The sequence below is a fragment of the Lithobates pipiens genome, unplaced genomic scaffold (assembly GCF_037356315.1).
Source record: "Lithobates pipiens isolate NorthernLeopardFrog02 unplaced genomic scaffold, aLitPip1_a1.2 Scaffold_1, whole genome shotgun sequence".
NCBI lineage: Eukaryota > Metazoa > Chordata > Amphibia > Anura > Ranidae > Lithobates > Lithobates pipiens.
Genome location: NW_027507685.1, coordinates 47,319,299 through 47,344,974, shown reverse-complemented (window position 1 = coordinate 47,344,974; position 25,676 = coordinate 47,319,299). Strand labels below are relative to the sequence as shown.

The following is a 25,676-nucleotide window of genomic DNA, read 5'->3' as shown; positions in this document are numbered from 1 at the left end:
GCACACCCCAGGGTCAGAATGTGTTTGTGATAACTCCATTTTGGCACCCCTGCAAACTTGTAGTGCTGCAAGTGGGACTATCCTTCAGTTAGATGCCAAATTCCTGGGAGAACTGCAGCCACTGGCTGCATTGTAAGCAGTCAGGCAGCTGCATTTTCCGATACGGACTCTGTAGTTCAGGTTACAGCATCCCTGACAGCTGAATATCACTCCGCCGCCTGTCATCAAAGATGCTGTAGCCGGGACTTTATAGGCAGTATGGGATAACTCCTTGATAGGTGAGGGGCCAGGACGGTACAAAAGGCAGTCTATCTGCCTAGGAGGAAGCATACACCATTCCAAAACCAGCCGCTGTAATATTTCATGCCATACACAGAGTGGGGCATCAATGAACCTGGTACATGCAGGAACCCCATTGGGGGATTGCTCTTTTTTGTTTAATAAAACGTTTAAAATGATATCACACTATCAAGGCTTTTTATTTCCCATTATTCTTGATATACTGCGTGAGAAGCCCAGGATCCTGTCACCATTATAGAACTCAGGGGTGGTTCACAAGCGTGTATTGACTAAGCGTAATTGCCAAGTCACACGCTCCAAGGTGAGCATTCAATACCTAGGGGGTCACTGGAATAAGAGCACAAATGCATGATCTGCAACACCTGTCAATCATTTCTAGGCGCATGGATTTATAAGCATGTCAGCAGTGCCATTACTGGATACCACGCATATACACTTTTTTCAACAGGACTGTCACAGCATTGTTTATAAAAAGATTTATTTTTTGCACAATAGCACTTTTTGTGAGGGGGGAGTGTGGCTGACTAGGGGAGAAGAGAGATTGTTGTCCCTACATAGTAGGAACACACGATCCGCCTCCTCTCCCAACAGAATTGGGATTTGTGAGTTTACACACAGATTTCAGTTCTCACTCTGTCACGAGCGTTCGCGGGTGCCCAGCAGTCATTGTGCGCACCGGCTCAGACATGCTTCGGGCATACACCACCAGAGGCACAATCCCCATGAGGGGGATCCTTGCAGCCACATTGCTTGCGTAGATGCAAGAATTTTTCGGCTAGCAAACTGAAGAAAAAAAAAACCTGCGTACATGTACCAACCTAAAGCAGTTGTAAACCACGGAAAAAAAAAAAAAAACACACACACACCACAACAAAAAACCTTGCTCTAGGAAGGCAACTGCATAATGTGCTAGTATGCATCGCATACTAGCACATTATGAAATGCTTGACTTAAAACAAAGCACTCTAACAGGGCTTACCTCCTTCCCTGGCCTTCCTTCTAGGTTTGCGGGCTCCGGTTGTGAGTGGCTGGAGCCACAATGACATGCAGTTGTCCTCCACATATACACACACACACACACACACACACACACACACACACACACACACGTGTTTGAGCTTTGGGGTGCACACCCTAATGTAATAGGCTGTGTACGCCTATGTAAATAATATTAGTCTCTTAGTAAGATGAGGAAAGAACAAAAAGGGGTTAATAATCATTTTGGCAAATTCTTCAGCTAGCACTCAAGTATGATGAAGGAAATTATTCTGTGGGTAGTGGAACTGAGCAAATTTATATAAAGTGGAAAAGGTTAAAGTCATGAGCATGTAGTCAAGACCAACCCACATAACTAAAACAAAATATGTCCTGGAGTGCCAACCCTAGTTATGTAACAGAGGAAGGAGAGAAATAATTGTGGGCATTAAAATGATCAATTCCAGACATATACATTACACAAAAGTATAAGAATATGAAAATGTTTTATTAATAGAACAAAACTAAAAATAAAAAAAATTAAAAAAAGAAAAGAAGAAGTATATATATATATATATTAGAAATAAGGGAATCTAATCTCCTATAGTACAAAGCGGTGAAAATATACATACATACACAATATGATAATTATATATTACACACACACATACATACACACACACAATATATTACATAAAGGCAAGTGATGGCCAACATGTTGTTTCGCAGTTATTTATATGCGCTTCATCAAGGCTTGGTTGCTGTGTAATAGATCAACATCTATGGCAAAAATAAAAAGTGCATATACGCATATAGCGAATCCATATACAGTCCACATATCCTCAGCAATCTGCTGGTTGTAGTTCAGGCCAGTCCTGCTGGAATTGAAACCCCAGCACTCTGCACTACACATCCAACGATGCTTTGCTCTGCTTCAATTTTTGTCTGTCAGGAAATGACATATGCCAAGCCAACACTAGAGGGAGACATTAACAGTGCTGCATAATGTCTGAGTTGCCGGCACAATAGCCAGCTCCTGGCTACAGAAAATAAAAAAAAGTGTAGGCTTACACATTAGATAACCTACAAACACATTACTTATAATGAAAGAAATACATCCAGTACTAGGCCTGCTTTAAGGCAGCACAACACCAATGTTTTGGGCTTGACCTTTAAAACAGACCTTCACTTTCCCTGCCCGATTTATCATTCGACTCCTCTCCCCCTTCTCTTTTACAGTTATTTTTTTACATTTTTCAGGGAACAAATCCCAGCATTTCTTGTATGCTTGCCTAGGCAAGAATAGCATAAGTATTACCCACAGCCTCCAGGGATACACACATCAGGCATCCCAAAAGACCATAGGGTATTTTACAGCGCACATGCCAAGTGGCATTATCAAGGGGACCAGCTTTCTCTTCCTGCTTTTTTGCAGTTGACCCCCTGATGACGCGCCATGAGGCAGAAGTGTCATCAGGGGGCCAGCTGCAATAATACAGAAAAGACAACCATCCTCCTGATGATGTCACAGAAGATGGCAGTGCAGAACACTGCTGGATCACCAGGCATGCATGTTTTTGTGGCTAACCCAGCTATAAAAAGCTATGGGGAGGGAGATGGGTTCCTTTTCAGATGCTCCTACCAATTCTTCTCATTTACCTCCACATGAGACCCAACAAAAACTGCAAAAACTCTACAGCAGAAAAAAAATAAAAAAAAGTGCAAAGTCTAATAACCCTATGTAGCTGCTTAAAGTACTCTTAGAGATCATCCAATTCTTTTTGTCCCGATCAGGCTATGGTGTCTTGTCTATAGAAGGGTGCTGAGCCCTGCTCTGGGCAGAATAGAGGACTAAACAGGTAAGAAAACCCTTTTGGATCCGTATTATACCACTCTCAGATAAGCAGCTCATGTAGCTTATCACGTCAACTTGCGTGGCCATATTTTATGGGATAAAGATATGAAAGATCCCTCCATCTAGTAGCCAGACACCTCCATATTAGTGTAATCTTAGAGGAATAACAGAAAGAAAATCGATTTAGGCGCCAGGGCAGGACCATACACATTCAAGCAAACTGGTATCACCTTACAAGAAATTGCCATTTCTGACTTGTTTTGTTATATTGCACAATCTAGAGCTAGTATCCTTTAATATGTTTACCGTTTATAAAATGTTACACCCGTATTCAATGAGTAACATGTTACTGCTGCAGCTACCCCCAATGAACTATCGGGGTGCTGTGGGCGCTCTAGGTGCTTCATTGCTTCTTCCTGTCAGTGTGCAATTGCCTACCCATACGAGGTACCTGAAAAATGATATGCATTTATTGATTTTTTTTTTGATTTTTTAACCTTCCCTCACCACATGAGGAGTCACTGACCCAAAAGAAGCAAGTGATATACGATGATATAAGATTTACTTTTTTCGAGTCTGTCCATAACTCCTAAAGAGCTGTAGCAAACATACAAATTAAATATGAGGTTAGGAACATTTGAAACAAAGAAACAAAAAAACAAAGAAAAAAACAAAACAAAAACAAAAAAAACAAAACAAAACAAAACAAAAACAAAACAAAAAAGAAAAAATACATACAGTACACGCAATGTAATGGCATTTCTCATTTTCTAGCCCCGATTACTACAGCTAACAATCATACAAGAGATAAAAATAATGAAGAGTGCAAAAATGACTGTTACTATAACATTAGAAACCAAGTAATGGATTTTCTGCAAGCACAGATCCTTGCTGGAGCCACCGGGGCGAAAATGCCAAGGGCAAGAACCTTTTATTATAATCATCCACAGAGACAAAAAATAATATGATCGAACAATGCTGAATATGCATGTCATTCAGGCAACGTTAAGTTTGTCAACTCAATTAAAATGTCAATACGGAGCTTTCAAATGCTACAAGCAGCCGGGTCACTACGAGCCCGTTAGACAGTGAGATATCTTTTTAACACTAATGCAAATTCTGTTAAGCAATTTATAGTCTCTATTGTGATACGCTCAGCATAAATACAGTAACGGCATCAATTACAGTATGACCTGTCAGGCAGTTTAGCACACCGATTTCAAAGTAAAATAGTTTATGCAGCAAAATGTAACTTTCATTACTAATATTAAAAAAAGGATACATATCCTTCTAAAGGGCAAAACGCCAACGATAACCTGCATGGCATCAGCCGACGAACAATGATACGATTTTCCACGCAATTTTGTAATGCAGCTGCATTGTGAACTGGTGCAGTTTGGATAGGTTTTGAATGTGAGTTTTTACTATTGTCACTCATCCTTGCTGTTCCAGTAGGCCTTGTGAATTAGGCTGCTAGAGCATGTATCAGTGTACTATTTAAGAAAAGGTACTAGAAATACAGTGCATCCAGAAAGTATTCACAGCGCTTCACTTTTTCCACATTTTGTTATGTTTAGGGCTGCAACTAACGATTATTTTCATAATCGATTAGTTGGCTGATTATTGTTTTGATTAATCGGTTAATAACCTTTAAAAAAAAAAGTGGGTCAAATTGATGTTCATTTTCAACCAGTGACGGGAACATTTGGAAATAATAGAAAACTTCTTAGTCAAAGGAATTTTCAGACAGTGTATGTGGTTTTCGTTCAGAAATGACATATATATTAAAAACAGAATGTTAAAAACAAGTGAAAATTTCAAACAAAAATTCTTTCATTCAGCGAATGTACAAAGATTTTTTGTCTGAATATTCTCATCTGAAAATTGATCGGTGTGACCAGCATAAGGCTCGGTACACACTTATGCAGTTTGCTTTTGATCTGTTTCTGCAGTGCTTTTTGCTGTACGTTTTGATTTTTGCACATGTGATTTTACTGCAATATGCATTTTTGCCTTTTTTGGGCATATTAAAAAATACAAATTGCTGCAAAAACGCATTACATGCTTTTCTGCAGCTTCTCCATTGAAGTATATTAAACCAATAAAGCACCAATTTGCGTTAAAAGTCCCTAACCCTTTCAGATGTGAACGTGTCCCATAGAAAACCATGTAAATGAACTGTAGTGCAATTTCTGCAAAAAGCACCAATAGATGTGAACCAGGTCTAAGATGTTTACTAACATAATGGGGTTTAAAAAAACGAAAATTAGCCCATAATAGTAGAAAAAAAAAACACTACTGTAAGGGGTTAATTTTTTTTACTGTAGAACAGTGAGTAATATTTACAGTAGCGATTATTTGCTCTTTTTGTACTATAAAGGGCTCATTTTTGTTTTTTTTTAACCCCATTATGTTACTGGCCAATTAATCGATTATGAAAATAGTAATCGATTAATTTCATAACCGATTAGTTGTCGAAGAATCGATTAGTTGTTTCAGCCCTAGTTATGTGACAGCCTTATTCCAAAATTGATTAAATTCAATACTTTCCTCAAAATTCTACAAACAATACCCCACAATGACAACACGAAGAGTTTGTTTTTTATTTTTAATAAATTTGTAAAAAAAAAAAAAAAAAAAAAAAAAACACATGTACATAATATTCACAGCCTTTGCTTAATACTTTGTGGAAACACCTATGGCACCTATTACAGCCTCAAGTCTTTTTGAGTACTATGGTACAAGTTTGGCACATCTATTTTTGGGCAGTTCTCCCATTATTCTTTGCAGGACCTCTCGAGCTCCATCAGGTTGGATGGGGAGTGTCGGTGCACAGCCATTTTTAGATCTCTCCAGAGATGTTCAATCTGGCTCAAGTCTGGGCTCTGACTGGACCAATCAAGGACATTTACAGAGCTGTCCTGTATCTACTCCTTTGTCATCTTGGCTGTGTGCTTAGGGTCATTGTCCTGTTTGAAGATGAACCTTCGCCCCAGTCTGAGGTCCAGAGTGCTCTGGAGCAAGTTTTCATCAAGGAGGTCTCTGTTCATGCGTTCATCTGTCCCTTGATCTTGACTAGTCTCCCAGTTCCTGCCTAAGAAACATCCCCACAGCAAAAGGTTGCCACCACCATGCTTCACTGTAAGGATGGTATTGGTCAGGTGATGAGCAGTGCCTCTTTCCTCCAGACATAGTGCTTGCAATGCAGGCCAAAAGAGTTCAATCTTGGTTTCAGACACAAGAATTTTGTTTCTCATCATCAGAGTGCTTCAGGTGCCTTTTGGCAAACTCCAGGCATGCTGTCATGTGCCTTTTACTGAGGAGTGGTCTCTGTCTGGCCATGCTACCATACAAGCCTGATTGGTGGAATGCTGCAGAGATGGTTCTTCTGGAATGTTCTCTCTCCACAGAGAAATGCTGGAGCTCTGTCAAAGTGACCATGAGGTTTTTGGTCACCTCCCTAAGGCCCTTCTCCCCCAATAACTCAGTTTGGCCAGGCAGGCCATCTAGGAAGAGTCCTGGTGGTTCCAAACTTCTTCCATTTATGGAGGAGGGAGGCCACGGTTCTCATTGGGACCTTCAATGCTGCATAAATGTTTCCTCAGATATGTGCCTCCATACAATCCTGTCTTGGAGGTCTACAACCAATTCTTTGGACTTCGTGGCTTGGTTTGTGCTCAGACATGCACTGTTAACTGTGAGACCTTGTATAGACAGGTGTGTGCCTTTAAAAATCATGTCCAATCAACTGAATTTATCACAGGTGGACTAAGAATGATCAGTGGAAACCAGATGCACCTGAGCTCAATTCTGAGTGTCATGGCAAAGGCTGTGAATACCTATGACCCCTTTCACACCACACCACAGACAATGGTGCAGCTTTTTTAGGGCGGATTGCAGGCGCTATTTCTAACACTATAGCTCCTGCAAAACGCCCTGGTGTGAGGAGTCTTAGTGAAGTTTTGGAACGTAAAAGCAGAGGGTTGGCTCAATCCACCATCTCCAACTGTAACTAAAATAATTATAATGAAAAATTCACTTCTGGGTGAGTGTGATGCAACAAAGCGTCTCTTTAACCGCTTCAGCCCGGAAGACGTGGCTGCTCAATGACCAGGTCATTTTTTGCAATTCAGCACTACATGCTCGTACAACTCTGTACATTGCTGTCTGCATTAAGGAAAAAAAACAAAAAAAAACTTAATTGTGCCCCCCACCCCACAACAAATTCTCACCTCAGACAGATCTCAGTCCAGCGTGAGCTTGTCTGCAGCAGCTTTTCTGCCCTCTTCCTGCTCTCAGCATTGGTTGAGAGCAGGAGCCATAGGCGGCTTTATATGGGGGGAACTCAATATGGGGGGAGCCAGGAGTGTCGGCGGGAGACCGAAACTGCTCTGTGCAAAACCATTGCACAGAGCAGGCAAGTGTAACATGTTTATTTTTATTCAAAAACACTTCAGGCTTTACAACCACTTTAGGCCGGGTTCACACCGCTGCGATGCGGGAACGCCGCGAATCCGCGGCGTTTTCCCGCATCGCATTACTCCCGCCGGCAGTTCACACTGCCCTATGCGGACGGCTGGGAGTGTCAATGATATGTTAATGACACCCCCAGATCCGTCCGCATATCGCAGTGCGATCTGCCGACTCGCACAGGAATCGGATCGCATGGTGTGAACCCCCATGCGATCCGATTCTGTTGCGGACCAAAAAAAGGGTCCCGTGCGAGTTTGCTGCGGGAGCGATGCGAATTCAGCCATACTATCTGTATGGCTGAACTCGCATCGCTACGGAGATCGGATGTGATTTGCGGTGCGAATCACATCCGGATCTCCCCCCGCAGCAGTGTGAACCCAGCCTTAAACCCAAAACCAAAAATGAATTATATTGCAGCTTACCAATCATTAGATGTGATGGCTGCATCAGTTTTCTTTCCCCCCATTGTTTTCACATTGTGATCTGGCCAGTAACACATCTCCTATATTAAATGAGACAACACTCTGCATGAATCAGCACAAGGGGAACAGCAGGCAGCAGCTTTGTCAATTTTGGGAGGAGGGGCGTGTTAAATGTATTAGCAGATTTAAATACACTAGCACATTGAAGCCAAACTCCAGCTCACGCTTTATAATCCATTACAACATTTTTTTTTTCTCTTTTTGGATGAGGCTACATTAACACCTACATGTAACGTTTTCAAGTGTTTTTGGAGATTCTGTCAGGTTTTTTTTTCTTTTTTTTACAGGCATCTTAACTAAAAGGTGTGGAGTGCTGCTGAAAAAAGAACAAAGAGCTATTTTTTTCCTGTTTCTATTGAAGTAGATGGGGCAAAAACGGTCAATTCTGCGTGAAAAGTAGCTCATGTACATTTTTGAGGGACCGACACATTTTTCTACCAGCAACAGGACACTTAGGCCTCGTACACACGCTTTCATTGTTAGACAACCGAGCGTCTGATTTTTGTCAAAAGGGCGTGTGCAGGATTATGTCTAGCATACCAACTATGCACCAATTTGACAAACACGAACGTAGTGATGTACTGTGATAGTATAAAGAGGAAGTTAATTTCTCAAGCGCCACCCTTTGGGCCCCTCCTGCTAATTTTATGTTAGTAGAATTTTGGTGAACGTTGATTCACGATTTTTAGATCGTACAAAACAAATGCCTTTTAAAATGTATTTGGCATAACAACATCAGTATCACTAGCAAAGCAGCTTCATTATTATCCCATTGAAGAAGATGAGAATGTGCGCTGCATGTCGACATTTCATCAGCTGCGGCATCACAAATGTTAATTCTAGATTACGAATGGTAGTTTACAAGACCGAACTCTCCTGGCTTGTTCCTGGATTCCAAGCATGCGTGTTTGTATTTTCGACTTTTCTGTGACGATTTCTGTACTGACCATCCCAAAATCAGATGTTGAGTTCACATCCAACAAAAAATGTATAACCTGCACATCCAGCTTTTGTCTGATCAAAAAGTCAAATCATCTGTCGAAAGCACCGTACTTACGATCCGAAAATCTGCAGACAGCTCTTCTTAAGACTTTTCCCTTCTGATTTTCATACCGTGTGTACGAGGCCTTAGATGTGAACAATAGGATTTTGCTTGTTGAGAGGTTTTGTGCTTCGAGCTACAAACTACAAAATGCTCAATTGTGAACTGGGCCTCAAGGTTTTTTATGATTAAAAAATCATTATAAGCACCCCTGCCAATGTTAAATGATTTGTCTCATCCATGTAAACTAATACACTCTGCTGGAGAGCTTTTGCTTTTGAAAAACAGACTTGCTAGCTGGATCGCCAGATGAAAAAAGACAAAAAGAAAGCTTCAAAAAGAAAATGAATGCATCCATCACATCTAAGAATTGGTAAGCTACAATATAATACTTTTGAGTTTAATACGGCTTTAACTGCTTGCCGACCAGCTGCCGTCATTAAACGGCAGCAGGTCGTCAAGATCCCACAACCTGTCATAGTTGTACGTCGGCCCTTTAAATGCCTATAGCAGGCACATGCATGCTGTACATTGGGGGAGCCAATGCGCATGGCCAGCAGTCGCAATGACTGCTGGCCACAAGCGATTGCGGGCAAAAGAGCCAGAACAGGGATGGGTGTGTGTAAACACACCCATCCCTGTTCTGTGAGGAGAGGAGAGGCAGATCATCTGTTCCTACTAGCTAGAAACAACAATATGTCTCCTCCTCTAGTCAGTTCCATCCTCCCCACAGTTAGAAAAACAAGGGAACACATTTAACCCCTTGATCTCCCAAGTGTTAACCCCTTCCCTGCCAGTGACATTTTTATTATAGGACTTAAAGTGGTTGTAAACCCTTACAAACCACTTTGACCTACAGGTAAGCGTAGATTAAGGCTTACCTGTAGGTCCAAGAAATATCTCCTAAACCTATACAGTTTAGGAGATATTTGCCCGAAGACAGGCACCGCTGTCTACGGCGCATGTGCCGTAGACAGCGGCGCGCAGGCGCACTGAGCGCGGCTTCGTCAATGATGAAGATGCCACGCGATGCCGCGAGTGTCGGCTTCTGTGCGCATGCGTGGGAGTGACGTCATCGCTGCTCCGGCGAATCACAGCGCCGGAGCAGCGAGACCCACGGAGACCCACCAAGAAGATGGACACTCGGAACTACAGGGGACAGCGGTGACTTTGCTGGCTCCTGTGTCAGGTAAGTGACACATAATGGGCTACTATGCGATGCGTAGTAGTCCATTATGCTTTACCTTTGCAGGGAATGAAAGAGGAAGTAAACCCATCAGGGTTTACTTCCTCTTTAAATGCAAAAAGGTGCAAAGCCAATCAGAGGACGGTTACAATAAAAGACTCTGTAGTGAACAGTTCTGTAATCACCACCGACGATAGACAAGTTGGTAAAAAGTCCCAGCACCAGCAGTGTGAAAAGGTATTGAATGCACTCGTCACCAGTGTATAGAGGCAATCCTGCTTACCAGAAGAAATTGACTCTCAAGCTGTAAAGAGTCAGGGAACGCATATGATAAGAAGATGAATAATCATCTAGGAATCCATGACAGCATCACTCCAGCTCTCGCCAGTTTTCGGAATACACGATCCCAGCACAGGAAGCACTTTCTCCACGTAAGGGGATGTATATAGGTATATATGGTGGCTGTTTTTTCCTCAAAAAATGTAAGGGCACCACAAAAAAAATCATTGCTTTATTAAAAGATATGATAATGCACTCACGTTTATGTAGATAAACAGGCACATTTCTGGCTAGTTCAAAGGTCCAAAGGTTTAGGCGTGCTTACGTCTTCCACTACCGCCTTACACGTTTCGTAACGTAATCTTCAGAGGCGTTTTTTTTTATTGCTGTATAAAATGTCAGTGGTCTCAAAAAAGTGTCCGATCTGTCAGCCGCAATATCGCAGTACCAAAAAAAAAAAAAAAAAATCGTTGATCACCGCCATTACTAGTATAAAAAAAAGCCATAAATCTACCCCATAGTTTGTAGACACTATAACTTTTGCGCAAACCAATCAATATATGCTTATTGTGATTTTATTTTACCAAAAACATGTAGAAGAATATATATTGGATAAAACTGATGACATTTGATTTTTAAAAACATTTTTTGGAATATTTATTACAACAAAAAGTAAAAAAAATTTTTTTTTCAAAATTTACGCTTTTTGTTTATAGCGCAAAAAATAAAAGCTACAGAGGTAAACAAATACCACTAAAAGAAAACTATTTGTGGGGAAAGAAAAGGGACATAAATTTTGTTTTTGGTACAGCGTCGCACGAAAGTTAAGCGACGCAGTGCTGTATAGTGACAAATGGCCTGGTCATTAAGCAGGCCAATCTTCTGGTCTGTAAGTGGTTAAAATAGACATCAAGATGTACTAAGATTCTATTATTAATTTTGTTACATAAGTAATATCTTTATTGCACATTGATCTCGTAAACATTCATTTCTGTTTGTTCTAATTACTGCTTTTCATTCTATTACAAATTTTCACGCAGCACAGAATGCCAATATTTCACAAAAGAAAATATTGAGGTCAGATAAAAATGAAGATGTTAATGGGTACAGTCTGATGATTATGTTTGGTAGCAAGATGGGGATGGAGGGAAGAATAGTAGTTTCCCACTTCTGTAGGGCACGTGTGCTCCTTTGAGGAGGCACAGCAGCTCATTAATTTGAATAGCACAATCCCGAGCTCTTTTAAAAAAAAAAAAAAAAAAAAAAAAATAATAATGAATTTTGCTGCACAGAACTGCACATAAAAAATGCTACACATTTTCTGATGCGTGGGGGGGTAGCATTAAAAATGAATGGCACCCCTGTGTGTTTGCTAAAGAACAACTTGTTTTGCCTGCGAGTTGGGAAAGCGCACGTTTTCGTATGTTTTCCTGATTTGCACATATGTGAACCTAGATTAAGGGTTTGTTTAGTATCCTTGGGCTGAGCGGATTACCACAGGCTAAAAGTACCCAGGATGTACCTCGTTCTTCCAAAACTAGTGTGTTGGTGTGTGTTGAGGAAAATAGGCATGCTGCAGTTTTATGCAGCGAAACGCCCAAAAATGCATTACAACATGTGTCAAATGTGTACACTGCACTGCTGTGCAGAAGGTTAAATGAAGTGTTGAAAAATTAAAAAAGAAAACAAAATGGAGTTCTGCGATATGTTGTAACAGCACATCACAGTGAACGTGCACAATGCACCATAACATGCGCCTGCTGGTGTGTTTAAGCCCTAACAGTCAGTTTTTAATCTAGGGCAAAATAATGGTTAGAAAAAGACCCCGTATTAGATAGACCTACTGTATAAGCAATAAATATTTAGAAGAATGGTATAGTTATTAACACAGCCGTATTTGCAGTCATTTGGTAGCGCTTCAATTTACTCAACTAAATCGCAGTGAACCCATCACATGGGTTCTTACCCTAAAGGCACTTACAATCCAATCTGTCAATCATAGTCACACTCCATCTCAGTACGGCTTTGGTCTGTGAGAGGAAATACACACTGAGAACAAAAAAAAAATCCTCTGGTGGAAACAGAGGCCAAGACTTCAATGTTGCAAGGACAGAACTAAATGGTAACCATGCTGCGATTATAATCCCAATTGAATTATAATCAGAGTTTAAAGCCCAACTCTAGACAAATATTTTGAGGGGACTTGTTTGTTGACCACAATAGGAAGATTTAGATTAGTACACACTTCCTATACCATCCCTGGATGCCAATGATACATAAAGTTACAAAATGGAATAGCTGCCGGAAAAGGTATCATGGCCACGGCATGTACGCAACCCTGACCAGCTGCCTTTGCAGCTTAAAAGGTGGTTAAAAACTAGCCTCAGCTGCCTGTTTTTATGGACACCCAACTTCAAGTGTAAAACGGCCTCATACCCATCACGTCTATTTGGAACTGTATTGGTTGGCGTTAATCTTTTCTACCAAAAGTTGACAAACATGGAGGGACTGAATAGCTTGGAAACAAATAATGAGATCCCTAAGTACTTAACATGTGGGATACATCTAAATCAGCTCTGTTTTATCAGCAGCGATAACTATAAATTTCCAACCCACAGGATATTTTGGATCATTCATAGTACCTAATTACTGCTCAACCTTTATAGTAAGGTATACCATAGCATGTGCCACCTCTAACCTTCACTCCTAATTTTCCATGTGATCCCAAACAGGCAGAATGGCCTTAAATCTTTGCTTTTAGCGCATTCAAAGGAAAAAGCATTCATTTGGAGAGGACATTGTGCTCTCTATTCATATTAGCAATCTCAGTGATAAACTGAACTTGTTCTGATTTGGATTATTCTCTGTGGTCACTTTTGCAGCTGTGTCACAGTCACTTTAGATTCCAAACAGTTGCTCTTTTGCATCTGCAGCTGTGTGATTAATGCATGGGGCTAATTAACAAAACTGGTAATGTGATAGCCATGTTCTGAGTTTCTCAGTACAGATTAATATTCTGCTGTACTCTATAGTCTACAGTTTTTAAATCCTGTAAAATCTATACACCCAGTGCAGTCTAAAATTGATGTATACTGCATTACTGTATGTCCTAGAATTTCCAAAATCTATTAGGAAGAGTTAAATTGATTCATTTAAGAGAAACGTGAGATTTCAAAATAATTAACATGCATACTCACTTAGGTGGATGCAGCATCGGTCCGATCCCTAAAAACATATCTGGCTTCATATAGCTGCTCCAGCGCTGTCTCCGGCTCCAGTGTAACTCCCTTCAATTTCTGCTATACAGGAAACACAGAGCTTATAAATAGACTTCTGCTGTCATCGGCGCATGCCTATGGCTATAGATTGCTGCCACTGTGTGCGTCGATGGACACACACAGCTCAGAACAAGAGCATGCATGTGTGGGTGCCTCTTTACTTCTCTGCTACGAGAGGCACCCGAAGGAAGGAGGTGCTTGCAATGATGGGAGGACCACTAGAAAAGGAGGAAAGCAACATTTCTGTGTAATAATATTGCAAGAGACAATTATTAAATATTTGTAATTGTTTGTTAAATGTTCCCTTTAATATCATTAAGGCAACTAAACATAACATATTCGATTTTTTCTTTTTTTACTGGTTGATCCAGCCAGTAAGTCTGTTATTTTCTACCTTGAACAGGTTATCCAGCAAAAATAGAGGGTTGAGACAAAGAAAAAGTACCAATGCTCCTCCCATATGATTGCAGCTGAACTCCTAGAATTTATAAATAAATATATATAAATATATAATTTTTTTTTTTTTTATATATATATTACACACACACACACACACACACACACACACACACACACACACACGTACCATGAATGATTGTTGTCCCATGTCTGGCTGCTGCATTCAGTAAAAACTGGCAAACTCCTGGCGTGGAAACTCAAGCTAGGTATACACAGGTAGAATTTCAAATGAAAAATCATTCGTAAATTCTGAGGAAAATTTGTACAAGAATTACATTGGAATATCCTTCGCAAGTAATGTAAGATTTTGTTTACTTTCATCATTTTACCAAAATGAAAATCAAATCACCGTTATCAATCTGTACAATTTGAGAACAATGTTTATTACTGATAATCTTGATCTTTTCACTACAGGAGTTTATTCATTTTTTATACTGCCTTCTATGCTAGGAGGTAAATTCTACTGAAATTAAAGTCACAGTCCCCTCTTTCAGTGTCGGGGGTAGAAAACTGCAGTTAATGAAGTACTCCCGTGCAAAATTTAACTATGCCAGCTATAACTGCCCCAATTAATTTGATCGGACCTTGACTACTTTTTTCAACACTGTACCACACATCCATCGGGGTTCAGTATCTAATAGTGTGTACTAAATTTTCCACCCCCTCTTTTTCCCCCTTCTCTAGTCCTGGTCTTTTATCCAATAGTTGCTTAGTGGCCTTAATTTGCTGCAGTCCTCCAAACTTTGCAATTGCTGTATTAGTGTTTGGTATAAGTGCCTTTAGATTTGATACATGTGTGCCCATTGACCTGTGTTATTTTTTGTTTTTCTGCTAGAATTAATGTATATATGATATGTAAACTGGAATATGCTGTTGATTGCTGTACACCTTTGACTTTATGTTACTAAACACTTTTCTGGAAAAAATAAGTTTGGTGCTTAGTGTTGTACAGGTTTCATGAAAATAAAAGTTTTACAGAACACAGCTGCAGCCACACAGGGGACGACAATATCCAGTTCCCGACCAGCGCACGCCGATGTAAGTCGGCAGAATGGCACGGGCAGGCATTTTGGTACAGGTACGTCCAATCTTTAATGCCGCCCTGCCTTCGCGAGCGCGCCGCCAGCGGTGCACTCGCGTGCTGGTCTGGACCCCCGTGAGTCCAGTTGTGGGTCCCGCAGACTCGATTGCCGTGGGCATACCCGCGATCGTCTCACGGGGCAGCTGAACGGAGAGATACCGTTGTAAACAGCATGCCCCCTTTCTGCCTAGCAACTAGTGACGCTGATCTCTGCTCCATGTGATTGGAGCAGAGATCAGTGTTCACTAAATGAAAGCCCAGCCCCCAACAGTTAGTAACACACCCCTAGGAACACTTAGCCCCTACACTGCCACCCACTGGTTAACCCCTTCACTGCCAGTGTCATTTACACAGGAATCACTGCAGTTCTATAGCAGTGATTGCTGTATAAATGACAATGGTCCCAAAAATGTCAGATGTGTCCGCCATAATGTAGCAGTCACAATAAAAATCGATGATCACCGCCATTACTAGTAAAAAAAAAAAAATTATTAATAAAAATGCCATAAAACTATCCCCTATTTTGTAAACGCTATAACTTTTGCGCAAACCAATCAATAAATCGCTTATTGCGTTACGTATCGGCCTAAACTGAGGAAAAAAACGTTTTTTTTATATATTTTTAAAAAATAATGTGTTTATATATTTGTAAAAAATAATGTGTTTTTTTCAAAATTGTCGCTCTATTTTTGTTTAGAGCGCAAAAAATAAAAACTGCAGGGTGATCAAATACCACCAAAAGAAAGCTCTATTTGTGGGAAAAAAAGGACGTCAATTTTGTTTGGGAGCCACGTCGCATGACCGCGCAATTGTCAATTAAAACGACGCAGTGCCGAATCGCAAAAAGTGGTCTGGTCTTTAGCCAGCAAAATGGTCTGGGGCTGAAGTGGATATAGGGACAGGGTTTTTATTCATCCAGAAAATGACAGTACTCTGGAATGCAAACAACTTCTGTCTTTACAAGTAAAAGCACACCTCTCCTGGTGGCTCTTTCTTGCACTATACTGCCCGATTGTCAAGGTACTACTACAGTGAGCCCACAGGCAGGTAGGTGACATGGGATCCCCCAGAGTGTGGAGTCTAAGGGCCAGCCGCTATTCTGCCAGGGAACCCCTCAGGAGGGTTTGGGCTTAGCTGCGTGCTAACCCCTGGTTCACCCTGCTCACTAGTGACATTTACATTCCTTGTGACAGCAATAAAAGTGATATAAAAAAGTTAAAAGCAACAGCATAAAAATAAATAAAATTAAAAAAAAAAACACAAAACACTGCACAAATAAAGTGTGACATAAAAAAATTGCAGCACCCACTAAATCATTCTCTAGGGCCCGAATGGTTGGGGGTTCTAAGAAATTTTCTAGCAAAAAATACTGATTGTTACGTGTAAACAAAAAGAGTTGCTTGGTAATTACCGGTATGTAACTTTGCAATGCAAGCTATTGTCCTGTTTTCTACCACAAGATTACTGTACAAAATGACAGTTGTGTGCAACAGCTCATGGTTAGTGTTTGGCTAAAGCCATTTATTATCAATCAACTGCGTTTACTCTTTTTAAATCGAAATGGCAACAGAAACTACCCAAATGACCCTGGTCAAAAGTTTACATACCCTGGTAAATTCTGGCCTGATAACATGTACACAAGTCGACAGAAAGGGCTTTGAATGGCTATCAAAAAGGGTAACCAGCCTCACCTGTGATCTGTTTGCTTGTAATTAGTGTGTACAAAAGGTCAATGCGTTTCTGGACTCCTGACAGACCCTTGCATCTTTCACCCAGTGCTGCATTGACGTTTCTGGATTCTGAGTCATGGGGAAAACAAAAGAATTGTAAAAGGATCTGTGGAAAAAGGTAGTTGAACTGTATAAAACAGTAAAATGAAAAACAAGGGGAACTGGAGGATTTTTGCCAACAGGAATGAGCAGCTTTACCATCTGAGAAGATAAATAGCCTTATCCATAAATACCACAAAAGACTTCAAGCTGTCATTGATGTCAAAGGGGGCAACACACGATATTAAGAACTGGGGTATGTAAACTTTTATTCAGGATCATTTTGGTAGTTTCTGCTGCCATTAGGATTTAAAAAGAGTAAACACAGTTGATTGATAATAAATGGCTTCAGCCAAACACTAACCATAAATGAAAGGAAATGTTTTTGTGTTATCATTCATATTCTCTGAAAAATGGCCAAGAAATCGATTTCTGCCAGGGTATGTAAACTTATGAGCACAACTGTATATTAACTTATGGTTTGAAAAATGTATATGCTATTATTTTTTTGTTTGCAATATTTCCCCCCCCCACAAAACAGAGTTAACGTTTAAGAATAGCCTACCCATCATCTTTACATATTTACTGTATTTATTGGCGTATAACACTCACTTTTTCACCATGAAAATTGGGTGCAAATAGTGTGTGCGTGTTATACGCCAATACTACAATTTTAGCTGCCTTAGAGGGGACAGGGAGGGGGACAGGACGAGTGCCGTCAGATTACATACAGTGAGAATCTCCTGTTTACTTGGCGACTTCTGTAATAGGAAGTCGCGTCTCCTGGGCCAACATTGGACCACTGTTCTGTCTATCATAGGAGATTCACATTGTATGCAATCTGTCAGCACTCATCCCGCCCCCCTCCCTGTCCCCTCTGGGCTGCAGATGGGCATCGTTGAGGCTGCTGCATTGATGGCACTTGTGAGGCTGCAGATGGGCACTGACCTTTATTTTGCCTCAAAGTTCCTTATTTCAAAGGAAATTTTTTTTTTCCTGAAACTGCACTCTTAAAATGCATGTGCGTGTTATACACCTGTGTGTTATATGCCGATAAATACGGTACATAGTAGGTGAGGTTGAAAAAAAGGGCACAAGTCCATAAAGTCCAGCCTATTTGTGTGATTATATGTCAGTATTTCATTGTATATCACTGTATGTTGCAGTCGTTCAGGTGCTTATCTAATAGTTTTTTGAAACTATTGATGAAAAAAATAAATAAAAATTTACTGCATGTAATTAAATTAGAACTGTTCCCTCAGTGGCAGTGTACAGGTTTGTAATCACTTGTCCCCAACTATTCTGAAAGGCCAGACAAAGATAATTAATACTGTATACTCAGAAAAAATTATTATGGACCTAAATAAAAGCCATGTTAACAGTTTTGCTGAAGCCTTATAAGAAGAATAGCAGTGCTGAAATAGGTTGCCTTTGCTGGAAAAATAATGCAAGCTCATTTTAGTTTTGGTGATAGGATGAAAAGCCTAGGCCATTGGTCATTATTTCTCCTGAAGGAAGAGATAAGCAAATATGTACATTTGACCACCCACAGAGAGATTTCAAGTCTAAGACCCAAGCTTTTGGTTTCCTGGAAAGAATTTGTTTCAGCCCCACCATTACTCTTTATTTATCCATTCATCATTGCACGACTGCTGACATAAAAGCAGTTGCCTATATTGTAGGTCCATTCAAAGTCTATGAAAAAGATTACCGGTGGCACTGTGGGTCTTTGCCAGGACTTGTCAGCCAGTAAACATCCATAATGCAGCAAAAGCACGAAGAATGCTTAGAATACGTTGTGTGGCTATGTAACTGTATCTTCTCCACGGTCACAGAATCTTTGACTAGGAGTCTAGGACAAAAGAAGCCTTAACAAAATACATAGTCAGGAATGGAGCCAAGGGAGCACTTGAGTGCTATATGTGATCCCCTCCAAAAATGCTATGCAATATGACTTATCGGATACACCATTCATAGTGCTGCTCAAAAGGTTAGATTTAGGAAAAACAGTCCTAAATAAAAAATTGATCCAGAATACTAAAGATATTCTCTCTGCTGCTTTCAGAATTATTCTACAGACTACTATATAATGGTTAGGTTTGTTCTTGACACCAAGATCAAAGAGCAACTACATAAAAAATAAAATAAAAAAAAAGAAGAAATGCAGTTAAAATGTTAGGACATACTATATTAAAAGGTTATAAACTCTGATAAGTACATTTATACCCCCTAAAATAATTTTCACCTTCAACTCATTTATATCTTTTCCCAAAAACGTCAACAAGAGCACCAACACAAAAAACTTAAAGCGGAACTTCACCCTTAAAAAAAAAAAAAAAAAAAAAAAGTTCCAAAACATTAAGATGAGGACATAAAGGGGGAAGTTCCCTTTTATGCCCTCCTCTTCATCTTTTGGAACTTTTTGCTTGGGGTGGGGAGGGCGGGTTGGTGTAATAGAGTGGGTACCTGGGTTTGAGGAGTATCCACTCCCATAGTTACACAGTTACGTTGGTAAGGTTGAATAAAAAAAGACAGCAGTCCATCTAGCTCAACCTGTGTGGGCGAGTGTGCGCATCAATATCAGTTCCTATATTCTTGTATACTGCATTCACCAAGATGCCCATCTAAGTTTTTTTTTTAAATCATTGTCACTTCCCACTGACATCACCGATTGTGGAAGGGAGTGCACATCCTTACTGCTCTGACCGTAAAAGAACCCCTACGCAGTTTAAGATTAAACCACTTTCCCTCTCGGAAAGGTGGATCCCCCCACCTGTAACTTGGGATACATCATATGTCCTAGAAGGTTCTGGGACCATTCACAAAGCGCAGCGGGAAGCCAGTTGTGAAGTCACAAGGAGTCATAGCCAGTTTCCCACAGTTAACATGCTGGCGCTGGAGACCCAAAGACCAGAGAAGAACTGACCTGGGTGAGCATGGAGCTGGATCCCTGCAAAGGGAAGTGCAATTTTATTAAAAGTCGGCAGCTACAGTATTTATTTTCAAACAGGGCAAGGAACCTCTTTAACCTGAATGGGAATTGAGAAATACCATGCATGTGTTGGATCATACAAAACAGTATTCAATGTTTATGGCATAGATTTTGCAGAATTAGGATACAAACGTGCATGCTTTTTTCTGATGACATATACCCCCTGCTGCCAATGACATCTGGAACTAAGGTCACTGGCCTTCGCAATCAAGCCTAGATTATAGATTTCTCCCCTACTGGATTAGTTGGACATAAAAAAAAAAATAAATAAAAAAAAAGGATTCACAGAGGCCCCAGGTTGTTAACAGCCATACATTTATTACCTGATCAGCCTGTAATTGTCCAGATTTGTCTGCAAGCAATTTTACTGTAAAGTATTTACATAAAGATATTTACACAAAGTAGTAAATGTGCAGTCACTGCAGGCAAACATGCAATCGCACTGACTAAACCTCCATTAAGCTTTATAAAGCAGAACACCGGCCAAAATTAAGGTAAAAGATAAATATCCTATTAAAAGATAAAATACCAAAACTAGTGTTTGCAGCAATATTCTCCTTCAGGCTTGGTTCACACTACTGTGGTACAACTTTGATGCAACTCTGTAAATTGCACCAAAGTACTGAAGGAACCTTTTCCAAGGTGCCCTGTTATGGGTCGCATTGCTTAAAATATACACTATTGAAAACAATGAGATTTCCCATGTAATGCAATTCTGTAAGGCCGCGTACACACGGGCGGACTGTTCGCCCAACTTTGTCCGCTGAACAGTGTTTCAGCGGACAGTCCGCTCGTGTGTGGGCTTCAGCGGACAGTTTCAGCGGACAGTCTGACGAACAAAGTTTTTCGGAAATCCGTAAAACTGTCCGCTGAAACTTGGTTTGAGCGGACAGTCCGCTCGTGTGTAGGCTTGTTCGTCAAACTAAGTTCCGCGCATGCTCAGAAAGGATTTACACGCCGAAGGTTGCATTGCAGTGTATAGGACGTCGTTTTTCTAGTCCCGTCGTACGTGCCGTTCACGTCATCACGCACGGTTTCAGCGGACTGTTCGTTCATCGTGTGTGGTCAAGTCCGCTCATGCTAATTTTGAGCGGACTGTATGTCAAACTGTTTGACGAACAAGGTTGGGCGAACAGTCCGCGCGCGTGTACGCGGCCTAAGACTCAAAATGCATCAGAAAGCACACTAGTGTAACCCAGGCCTTATTTTTGACACTAGATGTCCTTAGTCTCATAGCCAATATCATTCAATCCACTTCCTCTAAGCGCAGGTCGCCCAAGAGCCCTAGAGCCGACCAGCCTGTTAATGGACAGTGAAAAAAAAAAAAAGGAAAAAAATGGGGAGCACCAAGATGAGCTCTTCCTCTGCCACTCTGCTTTCTCCTCCCATCAGCATGCTCATCTTCTCATAAACCTTGTACTGTACTTTCTTTTTCCTCCTACACTCCAGCCCTGCTGCACAGCAACCATAAGAGGCTGATACCAGGCCAAATTCAGGGGCTTACACTGCTAGCATTCATAAAATACATTTAAATATTGTATTAACGATTAGAAAGCATGATTGATTTGTGTAGTTTATAGCTCCTTAGAGTTCATCTTTAACCACTTGCTTACTGGGCACTTAAACCCTCTCCTGTCCAGACCAAATTTTCAGCTTTCAACGCTCACACTTTGAATGACAATTGCGCAGTCATACAACACTGTACCCAAATGACATTTTTATCATTTTTTCCCACAAATAGAGCTTTCTTTTGGTGGTATTTGATCATCTCCGTGGTTTTTATTTTTTGTTAAAAAAATTGAAAAAGACCAAATTTAAAAAAAAAAAAAATTTTTTATATTTTGTTATAAAATTTTGTAAACAGGTAATTTTTCTCCTTCATAGATGTACGCTGATGAGGCAGCAGTGATGGCACCACTGGTGGGCATTGATAGGTGGTACTGGCAGGTGACAATGACAGGTGGCAATGGCAGGGGGTACTGAATGGCACAGAGGAGGCATATTTGCCTCCTTCCTCTTCGGGACTGATGTCCCTTTAACATAAGCCGGTGATCTCACGTAGGAAAAAAAAAACGATCACCAAGCTTTTGTTTACATCATGTGATCAGCTGTCATTGGCCGACAGCTGATCACATGGTAAGGGGCCGGGATCGGTGACCATCCGAGTCTCCGTGACTCGGTGATCACAGCATGCTCCCCGCACTCCCTGCAGGGCACGCGCGGGGTGCGTGCACAGGGGAGGACGTCCTACGACTGTCTCCCAGAAATTTATAACAAAAAGGTGAACATAGCAAAAAAAAATTGGGCATCCATATGAGTGGGCTGTAAAGGCATCATATTGAAAACTAGGAAAAATTAGGTGCAAGCCTAAAAAAATAAAAAATAAAAAAATCGAATTTCTTTATCAGTTAAGGCCGATATGTATTCTGCTACATGTTTTTGGTTATAAAAAAAAAAAAAACAACAATAAGTGTATTTTGACTGTAGACATTATAACATTTGCACAAACCAAACTATGGGATAGATTTATGTTTTTTTTTTTACTAGTAATGGTGGCGATCAGCTATTTTTAGTAGGACTGCAACGTAAAAAACAGATAGATACCTGACACTTTTGAAACTTTTTGGGGACCAGCGACACCAATAGTGATCAGTGCTAAAAAAAAAGAAAAAAAAAAAAATGTACTGACACTGGAAGGGAAGGGGATTAACATTATCGATCAAAAGGGTTAAATGTGTTCCCTGGGAGTGCTTTCATACTGTGTGGGGGATTAACTGTAGGAAGACAGAGCTCAGTGCTCCTGCTTAGCAGAAACACAAGATCTGTCTTCCTTACTAGCAGAATGGTGCCGTTCTGCCTCTCTTGGAATGATTGCCGGGTTCCCGCCGGACCCAGCAATTGGCTCTCGCTGTGTGCAATCACAGTGGGAGTGGGGCTCTGGCAGCACCAGAACCGAAGAAAAAAAAAAAAAAACATGTAGAGGTATATGATTTCGCGCTTAAGGGCTGCCCTGCCACAATATATGTACATGGGGCGGTCATTAACCACTTGCAGACCAGTCGCTGCGGTTATAATGCCACAAGGTGGCTTGGTTACGCGAAACCGCCATATCAGTATGGCAGTTCATGCACTAGCTACTGTGAGTGCATGCCTGATCGGGGTGAAGAGAGGCATAACAAGGATCTGCCTATGTAAAGGCAGGGCAGATCCCCTTTCTGACAGGGGAGATGAAGAGCGATCAGCTGTTCCTAGTGATTAGGAACAGTGATTTCTCTCTACTCCCAGTCAGTCCACTCCCCCCCAAAGATACCTCCCTAGGGAACACTTAACCCTTTGATCACCACTAGTGTTAAACCCTTCCTGCCAGTGCCATTTATATAGTGCATTTATATAGCACTGATCACTGTATTGGTGTCACTGGTTAGATTTCTTAGAATCTTAGAGGCCCTAAATCTTTCCCCTATTTTTGTACACGCTATAACTTTTGAGCAAACCAATTAATATACGCTTATTGCGATTTTTTTACCAAAAATATGTAGCAGAATACATTGTAGCCTAAACTGATGAAGACATTTGCTTTTTTTTAGATTTTGCTTTTTGGATATGTATTATAGCAGAAAGTAAAATATAGCTTTTTATAAAAAAACAAAAAAAAAACGCAGAGGTGATCAAATGCCACCAAAAGAAAGCTCTATTTATGGGAAAAAAGGGAAATCAATTTTGTTTGGGTACATCATCGCACAACTGCACAATTGTCAGTTAAAGTAATGCAGTTCCATATTGCAAAAAAAAGGCCTGGTCATTAAGGGGGTAAATCCTTCCGGGGCTGGAGCAGTTAGAGAGGCTGGAAATAAAAAGAGCTATAACCATTTCTACTAAAAGCCAACAAAAAGTTAGCCCTGAAAGTTGTGCTCATTAACTTATTTAGCAATTAAGAACAAAACACCCAAGCACTAAAGTAATTACTTCAAATTAAAACAAGGGGCAAACTGCAAATCTGTGATGATCAAAATTATAAATTTGGAAGAAATTTTACAAAAATTATATATATATATATATATATATAAAACACATATACATAGATGCACACATAATTTATGTTTTAGCAATCAACGTATATTACTTTTTTTGTAGATTTTATAGAGAGACCATAACAGGTTCATTTTAATATGTTTTTACAATATTTCCAGCTATGGGACTGATTTTATGTTGCCAGAAATCAAACATACATCAAAAGCATAATTTTATTTATAAAGTCAGCAACAACACACTACACACAGTCTGAATGTAATTTATGGACATTTAAATTTGGAAGCACTGCTCTTTTTGGCAATGAGAAAAAGAGCCTGAGGGCAAAAAGCTTTAAGTTCCTAATAAAGTTTGTTAAGCGAACATTGTAGCAGATATGCCTGAGTGAAATTTTGCAAATGCCAGCCTATTTCTATTGGACCTTGCTGAGGAAAAGCACTTGCCAATAAGAAATTTAATTTACTGGAAAATAACATCTGGATGGAGTCTGCTCTCATCAAATTAGAGGGCACGGGGTATGTGTGTGAAACGGCAGATACACCATGCACTGATAGGGAATGAAGACCCTGTTTATAATAATGATTTATGTGTGTTTTTAAAGCATATGAATTTAATATACAGCATGTACATTGTACCCATTAGGCATGATGGAAGCTTCCATATTAGAGACTTTTCTTGGACATATAAAAATACACAGCTTTGTGAATATACAGAAGTCACAAAAAATATTTTCTTAAGAACAGAGTGACAGATTAAATGCTTCACTGATTTTAGACCGAATACTGAACACCCAAATAGAATTTCAGATTTTTCAAGTAATGGATTAATATACTTTGTCGAGTACATTATTACCTAAAAACTATATACACAGATCAATAAAACATTTCGGGCCAGTTCACACCAGATGCAGTTTTGTGCGTTTTTTTTTCTGTACTAAAAATGCATTCAGTGTTTCCATGTATTCCAATGGCTCTATCATCTAGCCAAATGCATCTGTATGTCTTTAACCTCTTGCTTACTGGGAACTTAAACCCCCTTCCTGCCCAGGCCAATTTTCAGCTTTCAGCACTGTCACAGTTTGAAGGACAATTGCACGGTCATGCGACACCGTTCCCAGATTACATTTTTATAATTTTTTTGCCACAAATAGAGTTGTCTTTTGGTGATATTTAACTGCTGGTTTTTTGTTTTTTTTGCCAACTAAAAAAGGAAAATTTTTGGAAAAAAAAAAAAACCAACAACTTTCATAGTTTGTTATTAAATTTTTTAAAAACAGGTGAAATGTTCTCCTTCATTGATGTGCACTGATGGGAATTGATAGGTGGCACTGGTAGGTGGCACTGGATAACAGTAGTGCCTCTCCGTGTGAGGGACTGATGCCCCTCTGACAGAAGCTGGTGATCAGCTTTTTTCCCCCCTCAGCATAAGGAAAAAAAAAAAAAACAATTAATGATCTTCTGTTTACATCACATGATC

The 25,676-nt window shown here is 40.2% G+C and overlaps 1 protein-coding gene across 1 annotated transcript in view; it reads right to left on the bottom strand.

Moving 5' to 3' along the window:
• GPC3 (glypican 3) overlaps positions 1–25,676 on the bottom strand; it is a 1,007,260-nt gene that overhangs the window by 867,326 nt on the left and 114,258 nt on the right. The window lies entirely within an intron of this gene.